The sequence below is a fragment of the Mus caroli genome, unplaced genomic scaffold (assembly GCF_978045245.1).
Source record: "Mus caroli unplaced genomic scaffold, Mus_caroli_1 scaffold_5, whole genome shotgun sequence".
Lineage (NCBI taxonomy): Eukaryota > Metazoa > Chordata > Mammalia > Rodentia > Muridae > Mus > Mus caroli.
In genome coordinates this window covers 134,603,664-134,624,921 of record NW_028227260.1, presented here as the reverse complement: position 1 = coordinate 134,624,921, position 21,258 = coordinate 134,603,664, and the positions used below count along the sequence as shown (strand labels likewise).

Sequence of the window (21,258 nt, the reverse complement as noted above, 5' to 3'; positions counted from 1 at the left end):
GTTTAATGAAAATGAAGCTACAATATACCCAAACTTATGGGACACAATGAAAGCAGTCCTAAGAAGAAAACTCATACCTTTGAATGCCTCCAAAAAGAAACTGGAGAGAGGATGCAGGAGCAGCTTGACAGCACAACCAAAAGCTCTAGAACAAAAGGAAGCAAATTCACCCAAAAGGAGTAGAAGGCAGGAAACCATCAAACTCAGGGCTGAAATCAACCAAGTGGAAACAAATAAACTGTACAAAGAATCAACCAAAGAAGGAGCTGGTTATTTGAGAAAATCAACAAGATAGATAAACCCTTAGCCAGGCTAACTACAGGGCACAGGGACAGTATCCAAATTATCAAAACCAGAAATGAAATGGGAGACATAACAACAGAAATTTAGGAAATCCAAAAAAAAATCATCAAATCCTACTACAAAAGCCTATACTCAACAAAACTGGAAAATCTGGATGAATTGGACAAATATCTAGACAGATATCAGGTACCAAATTGAAACTAGGAGCAGATAAACCCTGGAAATACTCCCATAACCCGTAAAGAGATAGAAGCAGTAATCAATAGTCTCCCAACAACAACAACAACAAAAAAAAGCCCAGGATCTGATGGGTTTAGTATAAAATTCTATGAGATGTTCAAAGAAGACCTAATACCAATACTATTCAAACTATTATGCAAAATCAAAAGAGAAGGTACACTATTCAATTTGTTCTATGAAGCCAGAATTACAATTGTACTCAAACCATACAAAGACCCAATGAATGGAAACTCAGACCAATTTCCCTTATGAATATCAATGCAAAAATACTCAATAAAATTCTTGCAATCTGAATCCAAGAATATATCATGATCAAGTAGGCTTCATCCCTGTGATGCAGGAATGGTTAAGTATACAGAAATCTATCAACTTAATCTACTATAGAAACAAACTCAAAGACAAAAACCACATGATCATCTCATTAGATGCTGAAAAAGCATTTGATAAAATGCTACACCATTTATAATAAAAGTTGAGGAATTCAGGAATTCAAGGCCCATACCTAAACATAGAAAAAGCAAGAGACAGCAAACCGGTAGCCAACATCAAAGTAAATGGTGAGAAACTTGAAGCAATCCTACTAAAATCAGCGACTAGACAAGGCTGCCCACTTTCTCCCTACTTATTCAACATACTAGTTGAAGTCCTAGCCAGACCATTTCAACAACAAAAGGATAACAAATGAATACAAATTGGAAAGGAAGATGGCAAAATATCACTATTTCCAGAAGATATGACAGCATGTATCAGTAACCCCAAAAATTACAACAGAGAAATACTAAACATGATACACAACTTCAGTGCAGTAGCTGAATATAAAATTAACTCAAGCATGTCAGTGGCCTTTCCCTACACAAAGGATAAAGAGGATGAGAAAGAAAATAGGGATTCGACACCCTCCACAATAGTCAAAAAATATAAAATTCCTTGGTGTGACTGTAAATAAGGGAGTGAAAAGTCTCGTATGACAAGAACTTCATGTCTCTGAAGAAAGAAATTGAAGAACTCAGAAGATAAAAAGATCTTCCATATTCATGGATTGGTAGGATTTATATAGTAAAAAATGTCTATTTGCCGAAAACAGTCTACAGATTCAATGCAATACCCATCAAAATTCTAACTCAATTTTTCACTGAGTTAGAATGGGCAATTTGCAAATTCATATGGAATAACTAAAACAAAAACAACAAAACAAACAAACAAAAATAACCAAAAAACAAAAAACAAAAATACAACAAAAAAACTAGGATAGCAAAAACTATTCTCAATAAGAAAAGAACCTCTTTAGGAATCACCATGGCTGAACTCAAGCTGTACTACCTGATAAAAACTGCATGTAACTGGTACTGCAAAAGACAGGTAGATCAATGGATTAGAATTGAAGACACAGAAAAGAACCCACCCTGATATTCCACCTCACATAAGTCAGAATGGCTAAAAAATTCAGGTGACAGCAGATGCTGGCAAGGATGTGGAGAAAGAGGAACACTCCTCCATTGCTGGTGGGATTGCAAGCTTGTCCGACCACTCTGGAAATCAGTCTGGTGGTTTCTCAGAAAATTGGACATAGCACTACCAGAGGATCCCGCAATACCACTTCTGGGCATATATCCAGAAGATGTTCCGACCAGAAAAAAGGACACATGCTCCACTATGTACATAGGAGCCTTATTTATAATAGCCAGAAGCTGGAAAGAACCCAGATGCCCCTCAACAGAGGAATGGATACAGAAAATGTGGTACATTTGCACAATGGAGTACTACTCATCTATTAAAACGAATGAATTTATGAAATTCCTAGGCAAATGGATGGACCTGGAGGGCATCATCCTGAGTGAGGTAACCTAATGACAAAAAAAACTCACAGAATATGTACTCACTGATAAGTGGATATTAGCCCAGAAAGTTAGAATACCCAAAACATAAGATACAATTTGAGAAACACATGAAAGTCATGAAGAACAAAGACCAACGTGTGGATACTTTTCCCCTTTTTAGAATTAGGATCAAAACACTCATGCAAGGGAGTTACAGAGGCAAAGTTTGGAGCTGAGACGAAAGGATAGACCATCTAGAGACTGCCATATCCGGGGATCCATCCCATAATCAGCCTCCAAACACTGACACCATTGCATATATCATCAAGATTTTGCTGAAAGACTATGCCCGGACCTAGCAAACACAGCAATGGATGCTCACAGTCAGCTTTTGGATGGATCACAGGGCCCTTAATGGAGGAGCTAGAGAAAGTACCCAAAGAGCTAAACGGATCTGCAACCCTATAGGTGGAACAACAATATGAACTAAACAGTACCCCCCCAGAACTCGTGTCTCTAGCTGCATATATATCAGAAGTTAGCCTATTTGGCCATCAGTGGAAACAGAGGCCCATTGGTCGTGCAAACTTTATATGTCTCAGTACAGGGGAATGCCAGGGCCAAGAAGTGGGAGTAAGGGGGTAGTGAAGGGAACTTGTGGGGGACTTTTGGTATAGCATTGGAAATTTAAATGAAATAAATACCAAATAAAATAAAAACATGAACCCACACACCTATGGTCCCTTGATCTTTGACAGGGGAGCTAAAACCATCCAGTGGAAAAAAAGACAGCATTTTCAACAAATGGTGCTGGCACAACAGGTGGTTATTATGTAGAAGAATGAGAACTGATCCATTCTTATCTCCTTGTACAAATCTCAAGTCTAAGTGGATCAAAGACCTCCACATAAAATCAGAGACACTGAAATTTATAGAGGAGAAAGTGGGGAAAAGCCTCGAAGATATGGGCACAGGAGAATATTTCCTGAACAGAACAGCAATAACTTGTGCTTTAAGACTAAGTATCAACAAATGGGACCAGAAAAAATTGCAAAGCTTCTGTAAAACAAAAGACACTGTCAATAGGATAAAAAGGCCACCAAGGGATTGGGAATGAATTTTTACCAAACCTAAATCTGATAGGGGACTAATATCCAATATATACAAAGATCTCAAGAAGCTGGACTCCAGAAATTCAAATAACCCATTAAAAATGGGGTACAGAGCTAAAAAAGAATTCTCAACTGAGGAATACCGAAGGGTTGAGAAGCACTTGAAAAAAAAATGTTCAACATCTTTAACCATCAGGGAAATAGAAATAAAAACAAAACTGAGATTCTACCTCACATCAGTCAGAATGGCTAAGATCAAAAATTCGTGTGACAGCAGATGCTGGCAAGGATGTGGAGAAAGAGGAACACTCCTCCATTGTTCGTGGGATTGCAAGCTTGTACAACCACTCTGGAAATCAGTCTGGTAGTTTCTCAAAAAATTGGATATAGTACTACCTGAAGATCCAGCAATTCCTTTCCTGGGCACATACCCAGAAGATGGTCACACTGGTAGTAAGGACACATGCAGTAGTATGTTCATGGCAGCCTTATTTATAATGGCCAGAAGCTGGAAAGAACCCAGATGTTCCTCAATAGGGGAATGGATATAGAAAATGTGGTACATTTATACTTTGGAGTACTGCTCAGCTATTAAAACAATGGATTCATAAAATTCTTAGGCAGATAGATGTATCTGGAAGATATCATCCTGAGTGAGATAACCAAATCACAAAAGAAGTGACTTGAAATGCACTCACTGATAAGTGGATACTAACCCAGAAACTTACAATACCCAATATACAATTTGCAAAACACAAGAAAATCAAGAATGAAAATCAACGCGTGGATACGTCATACATCCTTAGAATAGGGAACAAAATACCCATGGAAAGAGTTACAGAGTCAAAATTTGGAGGTAAGGCAAAAGGATGGACCATCCTTAGACTAACCCACCTAGGCTTCCATCCCATAATTATCCACCAAAAGTAGACACTATTGCACATGCCAGCAAGATGTTGCTGAACAGACCCTGATATAGCTGTCTCATAGGAAGATATGCCAGTGCCTTGCAAATACAGAAGTGGATGCTCACTGTCATTTATTGGATGTAACACAGGGCCCTAATGGAGGAGCTAGAGAAAGTATCCAAGGAACAGAAGGAGTCTGCAACCCTATAGGTGGAACAACAATATGAACTAACCATTATCCCAAGAGCTTTTGTCTCTAGCTTCATATGTAGCAGAAGACGGACTAGTCGGCCATCACTGGGTAGAGAGGCCCCTTGGTCTTGCAAACTTTATATGCTGCAGTACAGGGGAGTGCCAGAGCCAAGAATTATGAGTGGATGGGTAGGGGAGCAGGACGGGGAGGGGGAGCGTATAGGGGACTTTTGGGATAGCATTTGAAATATTCATGAAGAAAATATCTAGTAAAAAATTGAAAACAATCAAAAAACAAAGAAAGAAAAGGAATACACCTCACAATAAAGTTGGACAAGGCATGAAATAGTACAAAAGGAGTTATAGAGAAATATGAAAATTAAAAATTATCATTGGGCATATGTGTGTGTACAGTGTGTGTGTGTGTGTGTGTGTGTGTGTGTGTGCGTGTGTGTGTGTGTGTGAATGTGTGTGGGTGTGTGTGGGTGCGTGTGGGGGTGTGTGGGTGGGTGTTGGGTCACCATAAATTTAAACACACCGGATGCATGCCTGGTACCAGAAGAGGCCAGAGGAGTGCAAATAAGTGCACAAAACAGTGCTTGGAAAAATGACTCAGCTGTTAAAAGCACCTGTTCTATGCAGATGACCGGGCACAAAACACCCATATCTTGGATCACAATTTATGCACAGCTAAAGTTTCAGAGAATCAGTGCACACTTCCAGACTCTATAGGCAACAGAGGCATAAGTGAGAGAGAGGGCCAGAAGGGTCAGGCACATTCTTGTAATCAAGGTCAGTACTAGGAAGGTGGAGACAGGAGGGTACCAGGGGATAGAGGGGATCTGGATGCTCCCTTCTGATCCCTTAGGACAGAATAAACTCTTGTGGTGTGCGTAAGTACATTCAGAAAAAGTCCACACACATTAAATGTTATGCACATAAATAAATAGAAACCAAAATTGCATACAAGAGCCTCTACATTTGAAATAAAGTAGTGTCATTTGCATTGTTTCGTATGTTTCATGTTTGTTCAAGTTTTTCAAGTCTGTATGGACTTATGAACCTAGAAAGTGTCTTAAAGCCAGTAGTAGTTCATTCCCACCTCCTGAAAACTCCCTTTGAAGCAATGGTGCCTGGTACTCCATGTACTTATGCGCAGGATATATTCAGCCAATCAGTGCAGTCCCTGGGTGAGACCTGTTTACTCCAGCATGCATCACAAAGGGTCCTCAGAAGCCTCTGTCCAGGCATCTTTGCTGACAACGGTTTTTTACCGTTGAAGAGCTGAGCACGGAATGGTGCTGTTGGGAAAGTGTTCACCTCTGAGATAACCTGTAAGTGATAATCTGCTCTGATCAGGGTTGTTGGACAGTTAATCGAGGTGTGTCACGGTGTGGCATATCAGGCCCAGGTGGTCACTATGTGAGGAAAAGCCTCCTGGTCCCCATTTCCTATGGCTTCTGATTGTTAAATGAAGGTGGAGGACCATATTCATGGCAGAGGATTGAATAGGTCAGGGCCTTGGAGGATTGTGAACCCTTGGAGGACACAATCTTGGGTCCTGGGGATAGGATCAGCGAGCTGGCTGCAGGATTGGGGGTCGAGGGAGCATGGGTCTGTGAGTGAGGAGCCTTGGAGCTTGTCCTGTGTGCTGTAAGGAGCCTTAGGGTCCAACTTGGTGCTTGTCCTGTGTGCTGTCCAGGATCCATTAGAAATACACTGAGGATTCCTCCCTCTTCATTGTCTTCTCTATGGTGTGTTCCTTTGGTATACACTGTATGGACATTGCAGAGAAGGGAGTGGTAGAGGAAGAATGAATGAAAAGAAGAAGAGGAGACATTGCAAGAGATTAATAAGTAATCTGGGAAGGATTCTGAGCACCGATCCTCCTGTCTCAATCGCCCATGTATTGGGATTAAAGACTTGCACCACCAAGTTCAGCGTTTTCACTCAGTTTTATTTCTGTAGAAAGGGATCTTCCTTTGTAGCTCAGGCTGGCCTGGCTTGGGCAAGCCTTGAACTAAAAATCTGCAGATGTTTGAAATCCTCGGCTTCCCCCAATCCCACGTTTCTCCAATATAAGGATTTTCTGTGTGGGTGGTGGTGGCAAGTGTTTGTTGTACACTGAGCATTGGGTCTTCTTGACATGAATATATAGTTACCATGCTCGTTATCTTTCTGAATATGACTGTGAATTTACTTTAAAACTGAGATACACTGAAAAACGGAATTGCTGATGTTTTGTTTAAAGAGAATCTTTGGGATATAGGATCAAAATTCAGATGCCTCAAAGTTTAAATGCAAACACATTTTGCTCAACATTTTTGGTGGGAAAGGGAGGACTCACACATTAAAGGCTGGCCTGTTTTTGCCTTTTTTTAAACTGAGAAATGGTAGATTGTTAACTTGGGTTCTAAAGAAGGTTTTTAAATACGTAAATTAAAGAAGATTTTAAAACAAAGTTGGGAGGGAGAGGGACATGATAAATGGGATACATGGAGGAAATTGTAAGGGAAAGCATATATATATACATACATATATATATATATATATATATACATATATATATATGTATGTATATATATATGTGTGTGTGTGTGTATGTGTGTGTGTGTATACATATGTATATATATATATGTCATTATATTGAATATGTATTCAAAACTCTATGATAAAGACAAATTATTAAAAATATAAGTGTTAAAAAACAAAAGAAACAATCTTTCAATTAGCTAAGATAATTATTTGACTTTTTGACATTTTTAACTATTTAAATGATACCTTTGGATTCAGATTGCTATGTTTTTATTCTTTTTTCCTTTTTATTTTTGTAACTGAGAAGACAACTGAGTGCTTAAGAGAAAAATGGCAAAGAAAATGTGGGTGGTACCAAAGAACGGTTACTTATTACTTCTTGACTATGATGAAGATGAAGATGACATAAATGTTTTGGATGAGGCTCATTCTGAAGGTATAGTATATCCAGTCTTCGGTATTGATTGTGTCCTGCAGTTTCTTAGACTTTTACCAACTCACCTGCAATGGAACAAGTCTTTTCTAAGAGATTTCATATACTTCATTTCTAATTTTACCTATATCTATATATTCCTATACCTGAGTTTTAGCCGTGCATATACCTACTCTTGGCACTGTAGTCACAATATGTTGAGAAACAATAACTTGCTATGATTTTACCCCAGGAAAAGACCTGAACATTGTTCCTATATGTTAGCAAAACATGAATTTATTTCATATAACCTGCAAATGAATTGTTTCATTCCTTTTTTTCTATTATATATTTTCTTTATTTACATTTCAAATATTATCCCCTTTTCTATTTCCCCTCTGAAAATCCCCTCTCCTCTCCCTTCTCCCCCTGGCTCCAACACGCCCACTCCCAAATCCTGGCCCAGGCATTCCTTAATACTGGGCATAGGACCTTTACTGTACCAAGGGTCTCTCCTCCCATTGATGACCTACTAGCCCATCCTCTCCTACATATGTAGCTGGAGCCATAAGTCCTAACATCTGATTTATTTGATTGGTGTTTTAGTCCCAGGGAACTCTGGGGGTACTGCTTAGTTCATATTGTTCCTCCTCCTATGGGGCTGCAAACCCCTTATTCTCCTTGGGTACTTTCTCTAGCTCCATCATTGGGGACCCTGTGCTCAGTACGATGGATGTCTATGAGCATCCATTTCTGTATTTGTCAGGCACTGGCAGATCCTCTCAGGAGACAGCTATATCAGTCTCCTGTCCCCAAGCTCTTGTTGGCATCTTCAACCGTGTCTGGATTTGGTGGTTATTATGGGATTTTTCCCTGAGTGAGGCAGTCTCTGGATGCATTCAGTCTCAGCTCCAATCTTTGCCTCTGTAACTCCTTCCATGGGTATTTTGTTTCCCATTCCATTCCCGCCAGAAATTCATAAAAACAAACAGAAGACCAGTCTTCATTTTCCTCTACCTGGTGTTGAAAGGCCAGATTGCCCAAATTTGTCTATATAGGATCCAAACAGCCTCAAAATCCTGAGGCTCCTCTCAGCCTCAGAAGTACTGGGACTTCAGACATAATTCAGGACAGGCTGTGTTTATTTGTGTGTTGTTTTGGTTTAGGGAAGTAAGCTCTAACTCTCTATCTCAGGAGTGTCTGAAACCTCGTGTGCAGCTTGAACTGGCCTTGAAACTGAAGTTCTCAGCCTTACAAATGTACTGGGGCCTGAGGATACATGCCTGTTTTATTTTTTTTTTAATTTTTTTTCTTAACTGAAGATTGAACACAGAGCTTCTTGCTGTAGCAGTAAAATATATGTCCAGACAATCAGAACTTTATAATTTAGATTAAGGAAGCCCAAGATACTTTATTCAACTTAATTCTTTTTTTTAAAAATGTGTACATATTAAAGTTAAGGTTTATAATGGCTATCTTTGAAGCCAACTATTCTGTTCCATGTTTAAATACTAAAGTCTTTAGTATTAAATCAGAGGGTAATAGAAATATGGTTTTATCTTTAAACCCTTCATGCAATTATGAAGTGCTGCTTTTGTAAAATTCATTCCTTAATGTTATTTTATATTTCAATTTTATTAGTTTAAGTGATTTTTTTGATTCAAATGGCTTGAGAAAATTTATTTTTTTATTTTAAATCTGAAAACGTAAGTTTCTCAGTGGAATGGCAGCGTTTTGCACGTTCTGTATAGACACCAATGGAAAACTGTAATTTGTTAAGTGGTGAACAGCAAGATGGGAATGCTTCAGAATTGGACCTTATGGAAGATACCAGATATCTTATGTTGGGCATTGATGTTACACTTCCTTTTTTCTAGTTATTCTTCTTAGGACTGTAATGAAGATCAAAAATCTCATATTGCATCTCTTGTCTTTAATCACAACATGTAAATAAATAGCTTAAAATATATTTCTAGATGACAATTAGACATTACTTGATTTTGTTTAACTTCTAGACAAATCATAGATCTGCTTTAAAACCTAATGTTGGCACTATGCCTGAATGATCACAAAGCATTTCATTAAAATTTTCAAAATAACATAATTGTTTTAATATCTTGTTTTATTACCAACCCAGTACAGAATCCAGTAACTCATGATGATGGGAATGCAAATCCTGAAGGAATAGTTGGAGTTAAACGGTAATATGTTCAAACTTATTATTTCCTTCTTAGTGTAAGTACTTCCAGAAAAGTTTTATTGATTGTATAGCAAGTAATCTATATTAATAATTAGAATATGATATATATTATAAACAATATTTCTGTAAGATTAATCCTTAATTTGAATGGTTTTCTTGGAGGGTGTAGTGCTGTGGGTCAAACTCTCATCTTCCTGCTATAGGACAAAAGCTGAGCCATCAAAAGGTATCCTTACTTTTTAAAGCTTTAATTACTTCATAGATCTCCAGTACAAAATATTCTGGGAAAATTTGAAGGTACGTTTTTTGGATATATAATGTGTTTAAAACTATATAGTATTAACATAATTTACATATTAGGAAATATTAGTTAATATACTATATGACATCTTAATGAATTATTTCTATTTTTATGTAGTATTTTGTGAATATTTTTATTTTAATTTATTTATTATTCTCTATTATCTTCCTTTACATTTCTAATAATAGCCCTTTCCTGGTTTCACCCCAGAAACTCCCTATTCCATAACCCATCCCTGTGCTTCTATGAGGGTGTTCACCCCCCACCCACTCCCACCTCCCCATCCTGGCATTTGCCTACACTGGGGCATTGAACCTTCACAGGAACAAAGACTTCTCTTCCCACTGATGTCTGACAAGGCCATACTCTGCTATATATGCAACTGGAGCCATGGGACCCCCTCTTTTGTTGGTGGATTAGTCTCTGAGTGCTCTGGGGGGGTCTGGTTCGTTCATATTGTTGTTCTTCCTATAAGGTTGCAAACCCCTTCAGATCCTTCAGTCCTTCCTCTAACTCCTCCACTGGGGACCCATTGATCAGTCTGATGGTTGGCTGTGACAATCAGCCTCTGTTCTTTCCAAGCTCTGACAGAGACTCTCAGGAGAAAGCCATATTAGGCTCCTGTCAGCAAGCACTTGTTGGCATCCACAATAGTGACTGGGTTTGGTGTCTGTATATGGAATGGATCCACAGGATGGGCAGACTCTAGATGGTCATTCCTTCAGTCTCTGCTCTGTACTTTGTCTCCATATTTCCTCCAAGGAGTATTTTGTTCTGCATTCTAAGAAGGACTGAAACACCCACACTTTCCTCTTCCTTCTTCTTGAGCTTCATGTGGTCTGTGAATTACATTTTGGGTATTCTGAGCTTTTAGGCTAATATCCACTTATCAGTGAGTACATACCATGTTTGTTCTTTTGGGATTGGGTTACCTCACACAGGATGATATATTTTAGATCCATCCTTTTGCCTGTGAATTTCATGAAGTCATTGTATCTGTACCATTACCATACATTTTTATCATTATTTCTCTATAATACAGCTTGAGGTCGGGGATGATTCCCCCTGAAGTTCTTTTATTGTTGAGAATAGTTTTTTTGATATCCTGGATTTCTGTTATTCCAAATGATTTTTCAAATTGCTCTTTCTATCTCTATGAAGAATTGAGTTTGAATTTTGATAGAGATTGCATTGAATCTGTAGATTGCTTTTGGCAAGATGGCCATTTTTACTAAATTAAGTGTGCCAATCTATGAGCATGGGAGATCTTTCCATCTTTTGAGATTTTCAATTTCTTTCTTCAGACTTGAAGTTCTTGTCATACAGATCTTTCACTTGCTTGGTTTGAGTCAAACCAAGGTATGATAATTTGTGACCTTGTGAAGGGTGTTGTTTCCATAATTTCTTTTTCAGCCTGTTTATCCTTTGAGTAGAGGAAAGCTACTGATTTGTTTGAGTTAATTTAATATCCAGCCACTTTGCTGAATTTGTTTATCAGGTTTAGGAGTTCTCTGATGGAATTTATGGGGTCACTTACATATACAATCATGTCATCTGCAAATAGTGATATTTTGAATTCTGCCTTTCCTATTTTTATCCATTTGACCTCTTTTTGTTGTCTAGTTGCTATGGATAGAACATCTAGTGCTATAGAATACTACTATATTATATACTACTGTGAATAGGTAGGGAGAGAGTGGGAAGCCTTATCTAGTCTTGTCTTGTCTGATATTAGTGGGATTGCATCAAGTTTCTCTCCATTTATTTTGATGTTGGATACTGGTTTGCTGTATATTGCTTTTACTATGTTTAGGTATGAGCCATGAATTCTTGATCTTTCCAAGAATTTTATCATGAAGGGTTGTTGAATTTTTGCAAATGATTTCTCAGCATCTAATGAGATAATACTGTGGATTTTTTCCTTGCCATTGTTTACATTGTGGATTTCCATATATTGAACCATCTCTGTATCCATGGGATGAAGACCACTTGACCATGAAGGATGATCATTGTAACATGTTCTTGGATTGGGTTTACCAAAATTTTATTGAGTATTTTTGCATCAATATTCATAAGTGAAACTGGTCTCAAGTTTCCTTTCTTCATTTGGGTCTTTGTATGTTTTGGGTATAAGTGTAATTGTGGCTTCATAGAACAAATTGAATAGTGTTCCCTCTCTTTTTAATTTTGCGTAATAGTTTGAAGAGTGTTGGTATTAGGTCTCTTTGAAGGTCTGATAGAATTCTGTACTAAACCCATCAGATCCTGGGCTTTTATTTTTGGTGAGGGGGTTGGGAGACTATTAATGATTGCTTCTATTTCTTTAGGGGTTATGGGAGTGTTTGCAGGGTCTATCTGATCCTGATTTAAATTGGTACCTGATATCTGTCTAGATAATTGTCCATTTCATCCAAATATTCCAGTTTTGTTGAGTATAGGCTTTTATAGTAGGATCTTTTTTTTTTTTTTTTTTTTTTTTATCTCCTAAGTTTCTGTTGTTATGTCTCCCTTTTCATTTCTGGTTTTGTTAATTTGGATACTGACTCTGTGCCCTCTCTTTAGTCTGGATAAGGGTTTATCTATCTTGTTGATTTTCTCAAAGAACTAACTCCTGGTTTGGTTGATTCTTTGTATAGTTCTTTTTGTTTCCACTTGTTTGATTTCAGTCTGGAGTTTGATTTTATCCTGCCTTCTACTCCTCTTGGGTGAATTTGCTTCCGTTTGATCTAGAGCTTTTAATGGTGCTGTCAGGATGCTAGTGTATGCTCTCTCCAGTTTCTTTTTTGGAGGCACTCAGAGCTATTAGTTTTTCTCTTAGGAATACTTTCATTGTGTCCCATAAGTTTGGATATGTTGTAGTTTCATTTTCATTAAACTCAAAATAGTCTTTAATTTCTTTCTTTATTTCTTCCATGACCAATTTATCATTGAGTAGACTGTTTTTCAACTTCCACGTGTATATGGGTTTTCTATTTTATTATTATTATTATTATTATTATTATTATTATTATTATTATTATTATGGGGGTTAAGACAGGGTTTTTCTGTTTATCCATGGCTGTCATGGAACTCATTTTGTAGACCAGGCTGGCCTTCCAACCAGAAATATGCCTGCCTCTGCATCCCAAGTGCTGGGATTAAAGGCATATGCCACCATGCATGTATTATTTATATTATTATTGAAGATCAGCCTTAGTCAGTGATGACTTGATAGGATTCATGGGATTATTTAAATAATTTTATATCTTTTGAAGCCTGTTTTGTGACACATTATATGGTCAGTAATGGAGAAGGCATCATGAGGTGTTGAGAAGAAGGGACATTCTTTTGTTTTATGATAAAATGTTCTATGATATCTATAGATATAGACCTCTGTTAAATCCATTTGTTTCAAAACTTCTGTTAGTTTCACAGTGTCTCTGTTTTGTTTCTGTTTCCAGGATCTGTCCGTTGTTGAGAGTGGGGTGTTGAATTTTCCCACTATTATTATAGGGTACAATATGTGCTTTGAGCTTTAGTAGAGTTTCTTTTATGAATTTGGGTTTCCTTGCATTTGGAGCATAGATGTTCAGAATTGTGAGTTCATCTTTGTTGATTCATCCTTTGACAAGTATTGTGACAGTCCTTATCTTTAAAAAACAAAAACAAAAAAGAACAACAAAAAATTATTTTGGTTATAAGTTGATTTTATTCCATAGTAGAATGGCTATTCTAGCTTGTTTCCTGGGAATATTTGCTTGGAAAAAATTTTCCAGGCTTTTCCTCTGAGGTAATGTCTGTCTTTGTCACTAAGGTGAGTTTCCTGTATGCAGCAAAATCCTGGGTTCTGTTTATGTATCCAGTCTATTACTCTATGTCTTTTTATTGGGGAATTGAATCCATTGCTATTAAGAAATATTAAAGACTAGTGACTGTTGGTTGTTTCCTGTTACTTTTGTTGTTTGAGGTGGAATTATGTTTATGTTGCTACCTTCTTTGAGGTTTGTTGAAAGAAGATTTCTTTCTTGATTTTTTATGGTGTAGTGTTTCCCTCCTTGTGTTGTAGTTTTTCATCTACCTTTTGAAGGTTTGGATTCGTGGAAAGATATTGTGTGAATTTGGTTTTATCGTGGAATATTTTGGTTTCTCCATCTAAGGTAATTTTGAGTTTTGCTGGGTATAGTAAACTGGGCTGGCAATTGTGTTCTCTCAGGGTCTGTGTAACATCTGTCCAGAATCTTCTGGTTTTATATTCTCTGGTGAGAAGTCTGGTGTATTTCTAATAGGTGTGCCTTTTCATGTTATTTGACCTTTTTTCCTTACTGCTTTTAATATACTATCTTTATTTAGTGCATTTGTTGTTCTGATTATTATGTGTCAGCGGGAATTTCTTTTCTGGTCCAGTTTATTTGGATTTCTGTAGGCTTCTTGTATGTTCATGTGCATCTCTTTCCTTAGATTGGGAAAGTTTTCATTTATGACTTTGATGAAGATATTTGCTGGCCCTTTGACTTGTAATCTTTTCTCTCCTCTATACCTATTTTTCTTAGGTTTTGTCATCTCATTGTGTCCTGGATTTCCTGGATGTTTTGGGTTAGGAGATTTTTGCATTTTGCATTTTTTGACTGTTCTGTCAGTGTATCTATGGTATCTTCTGTACCTGCGATTCTCTATTCTATCTCTTGTATTCTGTTGGAGATGCTTGCATCTATGTCTCCTAGGTTTTCTTTCTCCAGGTTCATATGTCTTTGTTCTCTATTTCCAGTTTTAGATCCTAGATGGTTTTTGTTCAATTCCTTCACCTGTTCTGATGATGCCCACTAGTTTTGGTTTCTATTATTTATATTCTTGCACTTAACTCTTGCTATCTCATTTTCTTTGGTGCTACCTTCCCTTGCTGTCTCTGACTGGAGCCTGTCCCTCCTGTAATCCTGGTTGTGTCAGAACTCATTGGAGTCCAGCTATCTGGGATCCTGGGATCCTGCGATGCTGATATTCTGGGTGTGTCTGAACTCCTGGAAGTCATGCTGCCTCTTGGATCCTGAAATCCTGGCGTGAACAATCTAGTGAGATCCTGCTGTGTCAGAGCTCCTGGGAGTTAAGCTTTTTCTTGGTGTTGCAAGATTTGGTGGGGTGCCAGAGCCCTATGTTTTCTCTAGACACAGTTGCATGCTGCAAGGAACCTGTGCCTCTGGCTGTGAGGATGATTTTGTTTCCCTGGTTCTTGTGGGGGTCCCACATACACAGGGTGTTGGAAAAGATGTCATGCCCTCAGCTGTGATCTTCTGTCAGAACTCCAGTGTTCCTGGGTGTCTCTGATATCCTGGGAGTCGAGCTTCCTCTGTAATCCTGTGATCTTGGGCATTTCAGAATACCTGGGAGTCATGCTTCCTCTGGGTGTTTTAAGAGTGGGTGCAGAGCCAGTACCCCAGGTCTGATCCAGGTGCAGTTTCAGACCAGAAGGAATCCATGCCACTGGCAAGGCAGGAGTTCCTGTGTCCCTGGATCCTTAGGGACTCAAGTTACTCCTGATGTTGATGCCATTGCTGTGATCCTGGGTGTGTTAGAGCACCTGGGAGTTGAGCTTCCTCTGGGTATTGTGGGAATAGTTGCAGAGTCAGCACCCAAGGTCTACTCATGACACAGACTCTTGCAAATATTTTTGATTTAGCATCATGGACTTACTTTTTCCTGTGGTACAGAGTGAAAATGGTGCTTTTTGCAGAGGTGTGACATTAATTAAACTTAATTTTTATTTTTTTGTATGTTTGTGTGTGTGGTGCATATATACAAATGTGGAGGGCAGAGGAGGATGTTAGGTTTTGCTCTATTACTTTCCACCTTATTCCCTTAAGTCAGGCTCTGTCACGGAACATCCAGTTAGACAAGCAGCCAGCAAGTCCTAGCAATTCTCACTTTGCCTACCACAGTGCTGCCATTGTAGAAGCAACCATCCATGGTTGGTTTTCTAGATGGGTACTAGATTCAAATTTGCGAACCTCCTCCTTTCACAGTAAACCCTCTTAACTATTGAGGTATCTTCATAACTGCTTTGAAGGGATTTTAGAGGAAAAAAAAGATGTAAACTTTTTTATAGTTCCACGTATTCAAACCTAAGTGATATGTATACAAAATTCTGTACATTCAACAGTTTTTCATTGACCTAGTATTAATTTTATATTAAGTCATTTTCTTTTCTAGGACTCCTCTGTGCTTCTTTCTTTATTTGACACAGTGCAAAACTGAATTCTTTAATGTAACCCTTATTACATTTTTTAAAATTTTATTTTATGGGTATGTTTGTTTTGCTTGCACACAGCTTGTATGTCTGGTACCTGAGGAGGCCAGATGAAGGCATTGATTCCCCTGGAACTGGAGTTATAGGTTGTGAGCCATCTTGGAGGTGCTGGGAATCCAATCTCAGATCTCTGGAAGGGAACCAGTGCTCTTAACTGCTGAATCATCTCTCCAATCCCCTCACTGTTTTTTTGTTTTGTTTTGTTTTGTTTTTTCATAAAATGAATTATGTAACTGAAAGTAAAAGACAGCTTTACTAACCAGTGAGAGAATGATACTCAGATCCAAAAGAATCTGTTTTAAATTATATGTAATTGAATGTTACATTAGCTTTCTTAGAAGACAATAATTTTTCTTTGAGATATGGTCTCACTATGTAGTTCAGGCTGGCCTGAATTTTGCTATGTAATCTATGTTGTCCTATACACTGGAAATCTCCTGCTTAAGCTTCCTAGACTAGGATCATAGGCCCAAAACATCTTACATGGCTTAGGAAATAATGCTCTTAATACTTATTTTTCAGACATATTTGTATATTAGTGTTTTGCTTATAGGTATATATGTGCACCACATATGTGCCTGTTGCCCATAGATATCAGATGATTATTTGAGATACCTTGGACCTGGAGCCACATAAAGAGAAAACACATGGAAACTTATATCAAAGATTCTTTCAAAGAAAGCAACCAGAAATTAGAATGACTTTGGCAAATGAACAAATGGGAGAGGTAGAGGTTTTAGTTTGGTAGGGTCACATTTGTATCATTTAAAAAATTATATATGGCTGAGTTTAAAAAAAAAAAAGCCATATCTGAGATTTTAGTAAAAAATGTGTGGCTTTGATTTTGTCTAAGCATTTAACCCTATAACTTCATGCCTTCAAGGAAACTAAATCTAATTCTCAGAAATCTGTGAAAATTTTTATTTTCTACTTTAAGTACCTGTTAATTAGATTTTAAAATTTGATTTAATTTCATTGTGGAAACACAGAAGTCTTGCACAAAATCTTAGAAATGTAATTTATGGTTTATTATAACAATATGGAAAAGGATCAATTACATATGCAGACAATTTATATATTTTAATTGACTTATGTTTTGCACTAAGTCTTAACTGAATAAATATAGGAAAATAAATTAGACCTTATATTTGGTAGAAATTAATGAAAAAATACTTTGAAATACAATTAATTTCCTAAATTAAGATGTATATGTATTAAAACCTCTTTAATTTTGAAAAGCTAAAACATAAAAGAAGACTTCTCTGATAATCTGTTAGGGAAAAATCTGTAATGATTTCCCATTAGATAATTTTGTACTGCTGTTTTTCTTTTTATAGTATGAAATGGTCTATTTAATTTGTTTTGAGTGTTCTTTTTTCATATTGGTATGAAATGTGACTGCTTTCATTACTTTGCTTTACAGCGAGGTGATCAACAACAAATTGTGTGAGCAGGATATAACTACATTTCAGAAGTTTGATATGGATATACAGAAATTCAATGAAGAACAAGAAAAATCAATGGTTAGTATCATAACTAACTTTATAATTAACCTAGTATAACTAAGTATCAGGTAGGAATGGAGAAACTAGCCTTGTGTTGGGCACATGAACCTAAATTAAGTTTCATTATCTATCTATCCTTGGTTGTGTTCTAGTCCTACTGAATTGTAAACCAGAGAAGTATGATCACATACTACTATATCAATGAAAACCACTAGGTATTTTATGGTAGTCAAGATCATAAATTTTCAAGAGGCAGACATTTGCTGAAAGATGAAAAGAGGATTACCACTTTTTACAAAAGTGAGCACAGTATGTCAGCCTCAGGTACAGTTGATAGGAGAGTGAAAGCTTAGTTACTGGTGTCATCTGGACTCTGTTGTTAATATTAGAAAGCCAATTCAAACTGGTATATCAGTTCTTACCATCATAACTTAGTACAGATTTAGTAACAACAGTGGATGGAAACAACCTGTTTCCATCAGGCTGTCTCAACGACCCTAGCAGAATATTCCTGTGGAAGAATATCACCAAACTATCTTAGATCATCTCTCCATTACTGTACCAATGACTGTAGTCATCACATGGTTTCCAAGTAAGACCTGAGATGATGACCATATTAACTACATTTTTATTTGATTGTTTAATAGTTTCAGAAGCATTAAATTTGAAAGGAACAGGAGATCCATTCCTGCCTGGGAAGGCATTGAGGAAGCTGCCATTATATGTCAGTTCAAGAAAGAGATAGGGACTGAAGATAAAAAAAAAATACTCCAATTGAAGGCAATTTTTATACCTTGAACACTGGATGAAATTTCAAGGGGGAGTGATCATCAGTGTAAATGAGGAATCTAAAGACAGACCCCCAGAGAACTTAAATATTTGTAATTCTGCATGGGGCAAGGGGGGGTTGAGAGGGAACCAGCAAGGGAAGAGAACAATTGGTAGAAAGAATACTACCATAAGTGAAGGAAAACTTTTAAGGAAGAAAAGTTCACTAACTGTGTCATATGTTGCTAATGGGCCCAATAAGATAGATTTGCAGGGCTGGAAAATGGTTTATTTGGTAATCTTCCTCAGTGTAGGCATGGAGACCTGAGCTTATATTCCCTGAGTAGGCATGCATGCACAGACCACCACCACTACCACCACCTACACAACCACCAACAACAAACTAGCAAAACTAAAAACAAACCACCACAACAATAAAAGTTAGTGTGGTGGTGAGCATTTTAGAACCACCAAACTCAGATTTAGTTCAGAGATAAGAAGATTCCCAGAGCTTCCTAGCCACCAGGTGTAGCCTAATGGATGAGCTCTAGGTTCAGTCAGATCCTGTCTCCCAAACAGTAGGGTGCAACCAAAGAAGACAACCAATATTAATCCTTTGTCTCCATATGTATGCATGTGTATGATTTTTAAATGGAAAATACTCAAAGTGGAGGTCATTGTACTTAATCAGGATGATTTGAGTGGACATGTGAGGTTAAACTGATCACAATAAATAAAGGACAAAATAGGAATGTAGTGTCCCAAGGAGAAAAGGTGTAAAGAGCTTGTCTTAATTTTTTATAAAATGCAAATTACCATGGTTGTGTGCCAACATAAAGAATACAAAGAGAAATGTATATTACTACTTCCATGTGTTACTTGAGATTGAAACCTAGAGAAAACCAATCTACCACTAAACTTTTTCCCCAGACATCTCTTTACACTTTATTTTGAGGTAGGATGTCTTTAAGTGATCAAGACTATTCATGATCTTGTGATCATTGTAACTCAAACTTTATAAAAGTTAGTTTTATAGGCATTACATTGACAGCCAGCTAAGTCATAAATTTAAAATAACAGTTACAATTGCTGAAACTCTTGACAATAGTTGAGACAAGTGAAGATGTTGGACTTAGAAAAGAATAGTGTAAGGCATCCTTAAGAAAGGAAGAGAAAGTAGAAGAAGTGGCACATACTCCTTAGGTTGGGGGTACATACAGAGATGAGGTAGTGAACCAACTCTTGGGATTGCTTCTGCTATTTAGTAAAAGGAGGCCATTGTATGATAAAAGCATTAACACTAGCTAGAGTTAAGCTTCCAGGGCTAGGATTTTACCAAGTTCATGTTTTCATGGTGCATGCCTATAAACCTAAGTACTTGAGAGGCTAAGGCCAGTCTCTGCAGCATGGCAAACACTTTCTCATAAAAAAAAAAAAAAGTTTTATTAACCCACAATTGGTAGTATAGTTGTATTTCATGTTACTTAAAAATATAAGTATATTTAGTCATAGTTGTTAAAATGTTAAATCACGTAGAAAACTATTCCTTTTAAGTTTCATATTGAATTATTTTTGCTCACGTAAACATTTTAGTGTTCGAGATATATTTAGTGGTTGAATCTTAGCCTAGCATTCATGCTGCATGGCAGTAACAACAAAATGAACAGAATTGTTATAGTAATGTTTTCCTTTTACATTTGTAGAGCAATTATCAAAAAGAACAACAAGCATTAAAACTGTCCAAATGTAGTCAGAGCCAGACCCTGGAAGCAATTAAAGACATGCATGAGAAGTCCATGGAGGTGTGCATGGAGGAATGCGCATAGTCCATAAAATGTCCTTAGGAAACTAAATATGTTTTAGGAATCAAAAAGTTTAACTACTTGCTATTTTGAATTATTTCTGACTGAAGTGACTGATATTATCTGTAAAATCCTAATGACTTTGTAGGAATTATTGAAGACATGAAATGATAAACTGGGAATTTGACCTCAGATGTACCTCATAGTTTATTAACAGTATAATTATCTGGCTTAACTATATATAGCACGTCTATACATCATTTGCACAGAATCTTTCCTATTTGTATGCTTGGGAGTTTGTTTAGTAAGAAGTGCTTTTCTGTTTTACGGTTTGATGAACTTGGAGAACAACAACGACGATATGCTTTTTGATGTAGATGGTGAACTGAGAAAATAAATGTCTGTGTTTAAAAGAGACATTATGAAGCATACTCTGAAGTACTCATCTACTTTCCCATCTTCAGACTAATGAAGCATACATATTTTTTACTTGCTGGTACATTTGTAACCAAATAAAAAAATTTGCTAACTTTTTTTCCCCTATGAAACTGAGTTTGAAAGACTCTTTAATCCTTGTTATTCTGATGATTCTAAGAAGGAAGTTAAACCCCACTGATGTGATTATAAAGTCAACTAGGAGGTATACCTCTAGAGTCAAAATAGAACTCCTTTATTTTTAAACATCTTTAACCATTTTCTTGTTTAAGTGTAAGAGCCTCTTTATATTAACTTCCAAACAAAATGTAAATGAATAAGTGAGTGGCAAATATTACTTTGTACCGAACTTTCACACAATAATGTAGTGAATTGTTTAAAATTTATTCTTTAATCTTTTTTTAAAGTCCAGACTTTATCCCCCTCCTTGTCTGCCCTCTGACTGTTCCAC

The 21,258-nt window shown here is 37.0% G+C and overlaps 1 pseudogene; it reads left to right on the top strand.

Annotated features, from left to right (window-relative positions):
- The first annotated feature begins 5,698 nt into the window (after positions 1 to 5,698).
- Positions 5,699 to 20,903, top strand: LOC147004824 (X-linked lymphocyte-regulated protein PM1-like; annotated as a pseudogene).
- The last annotated feature ends 355 nt before the right edge of the window (positions 20,904 to 21,258 follow it).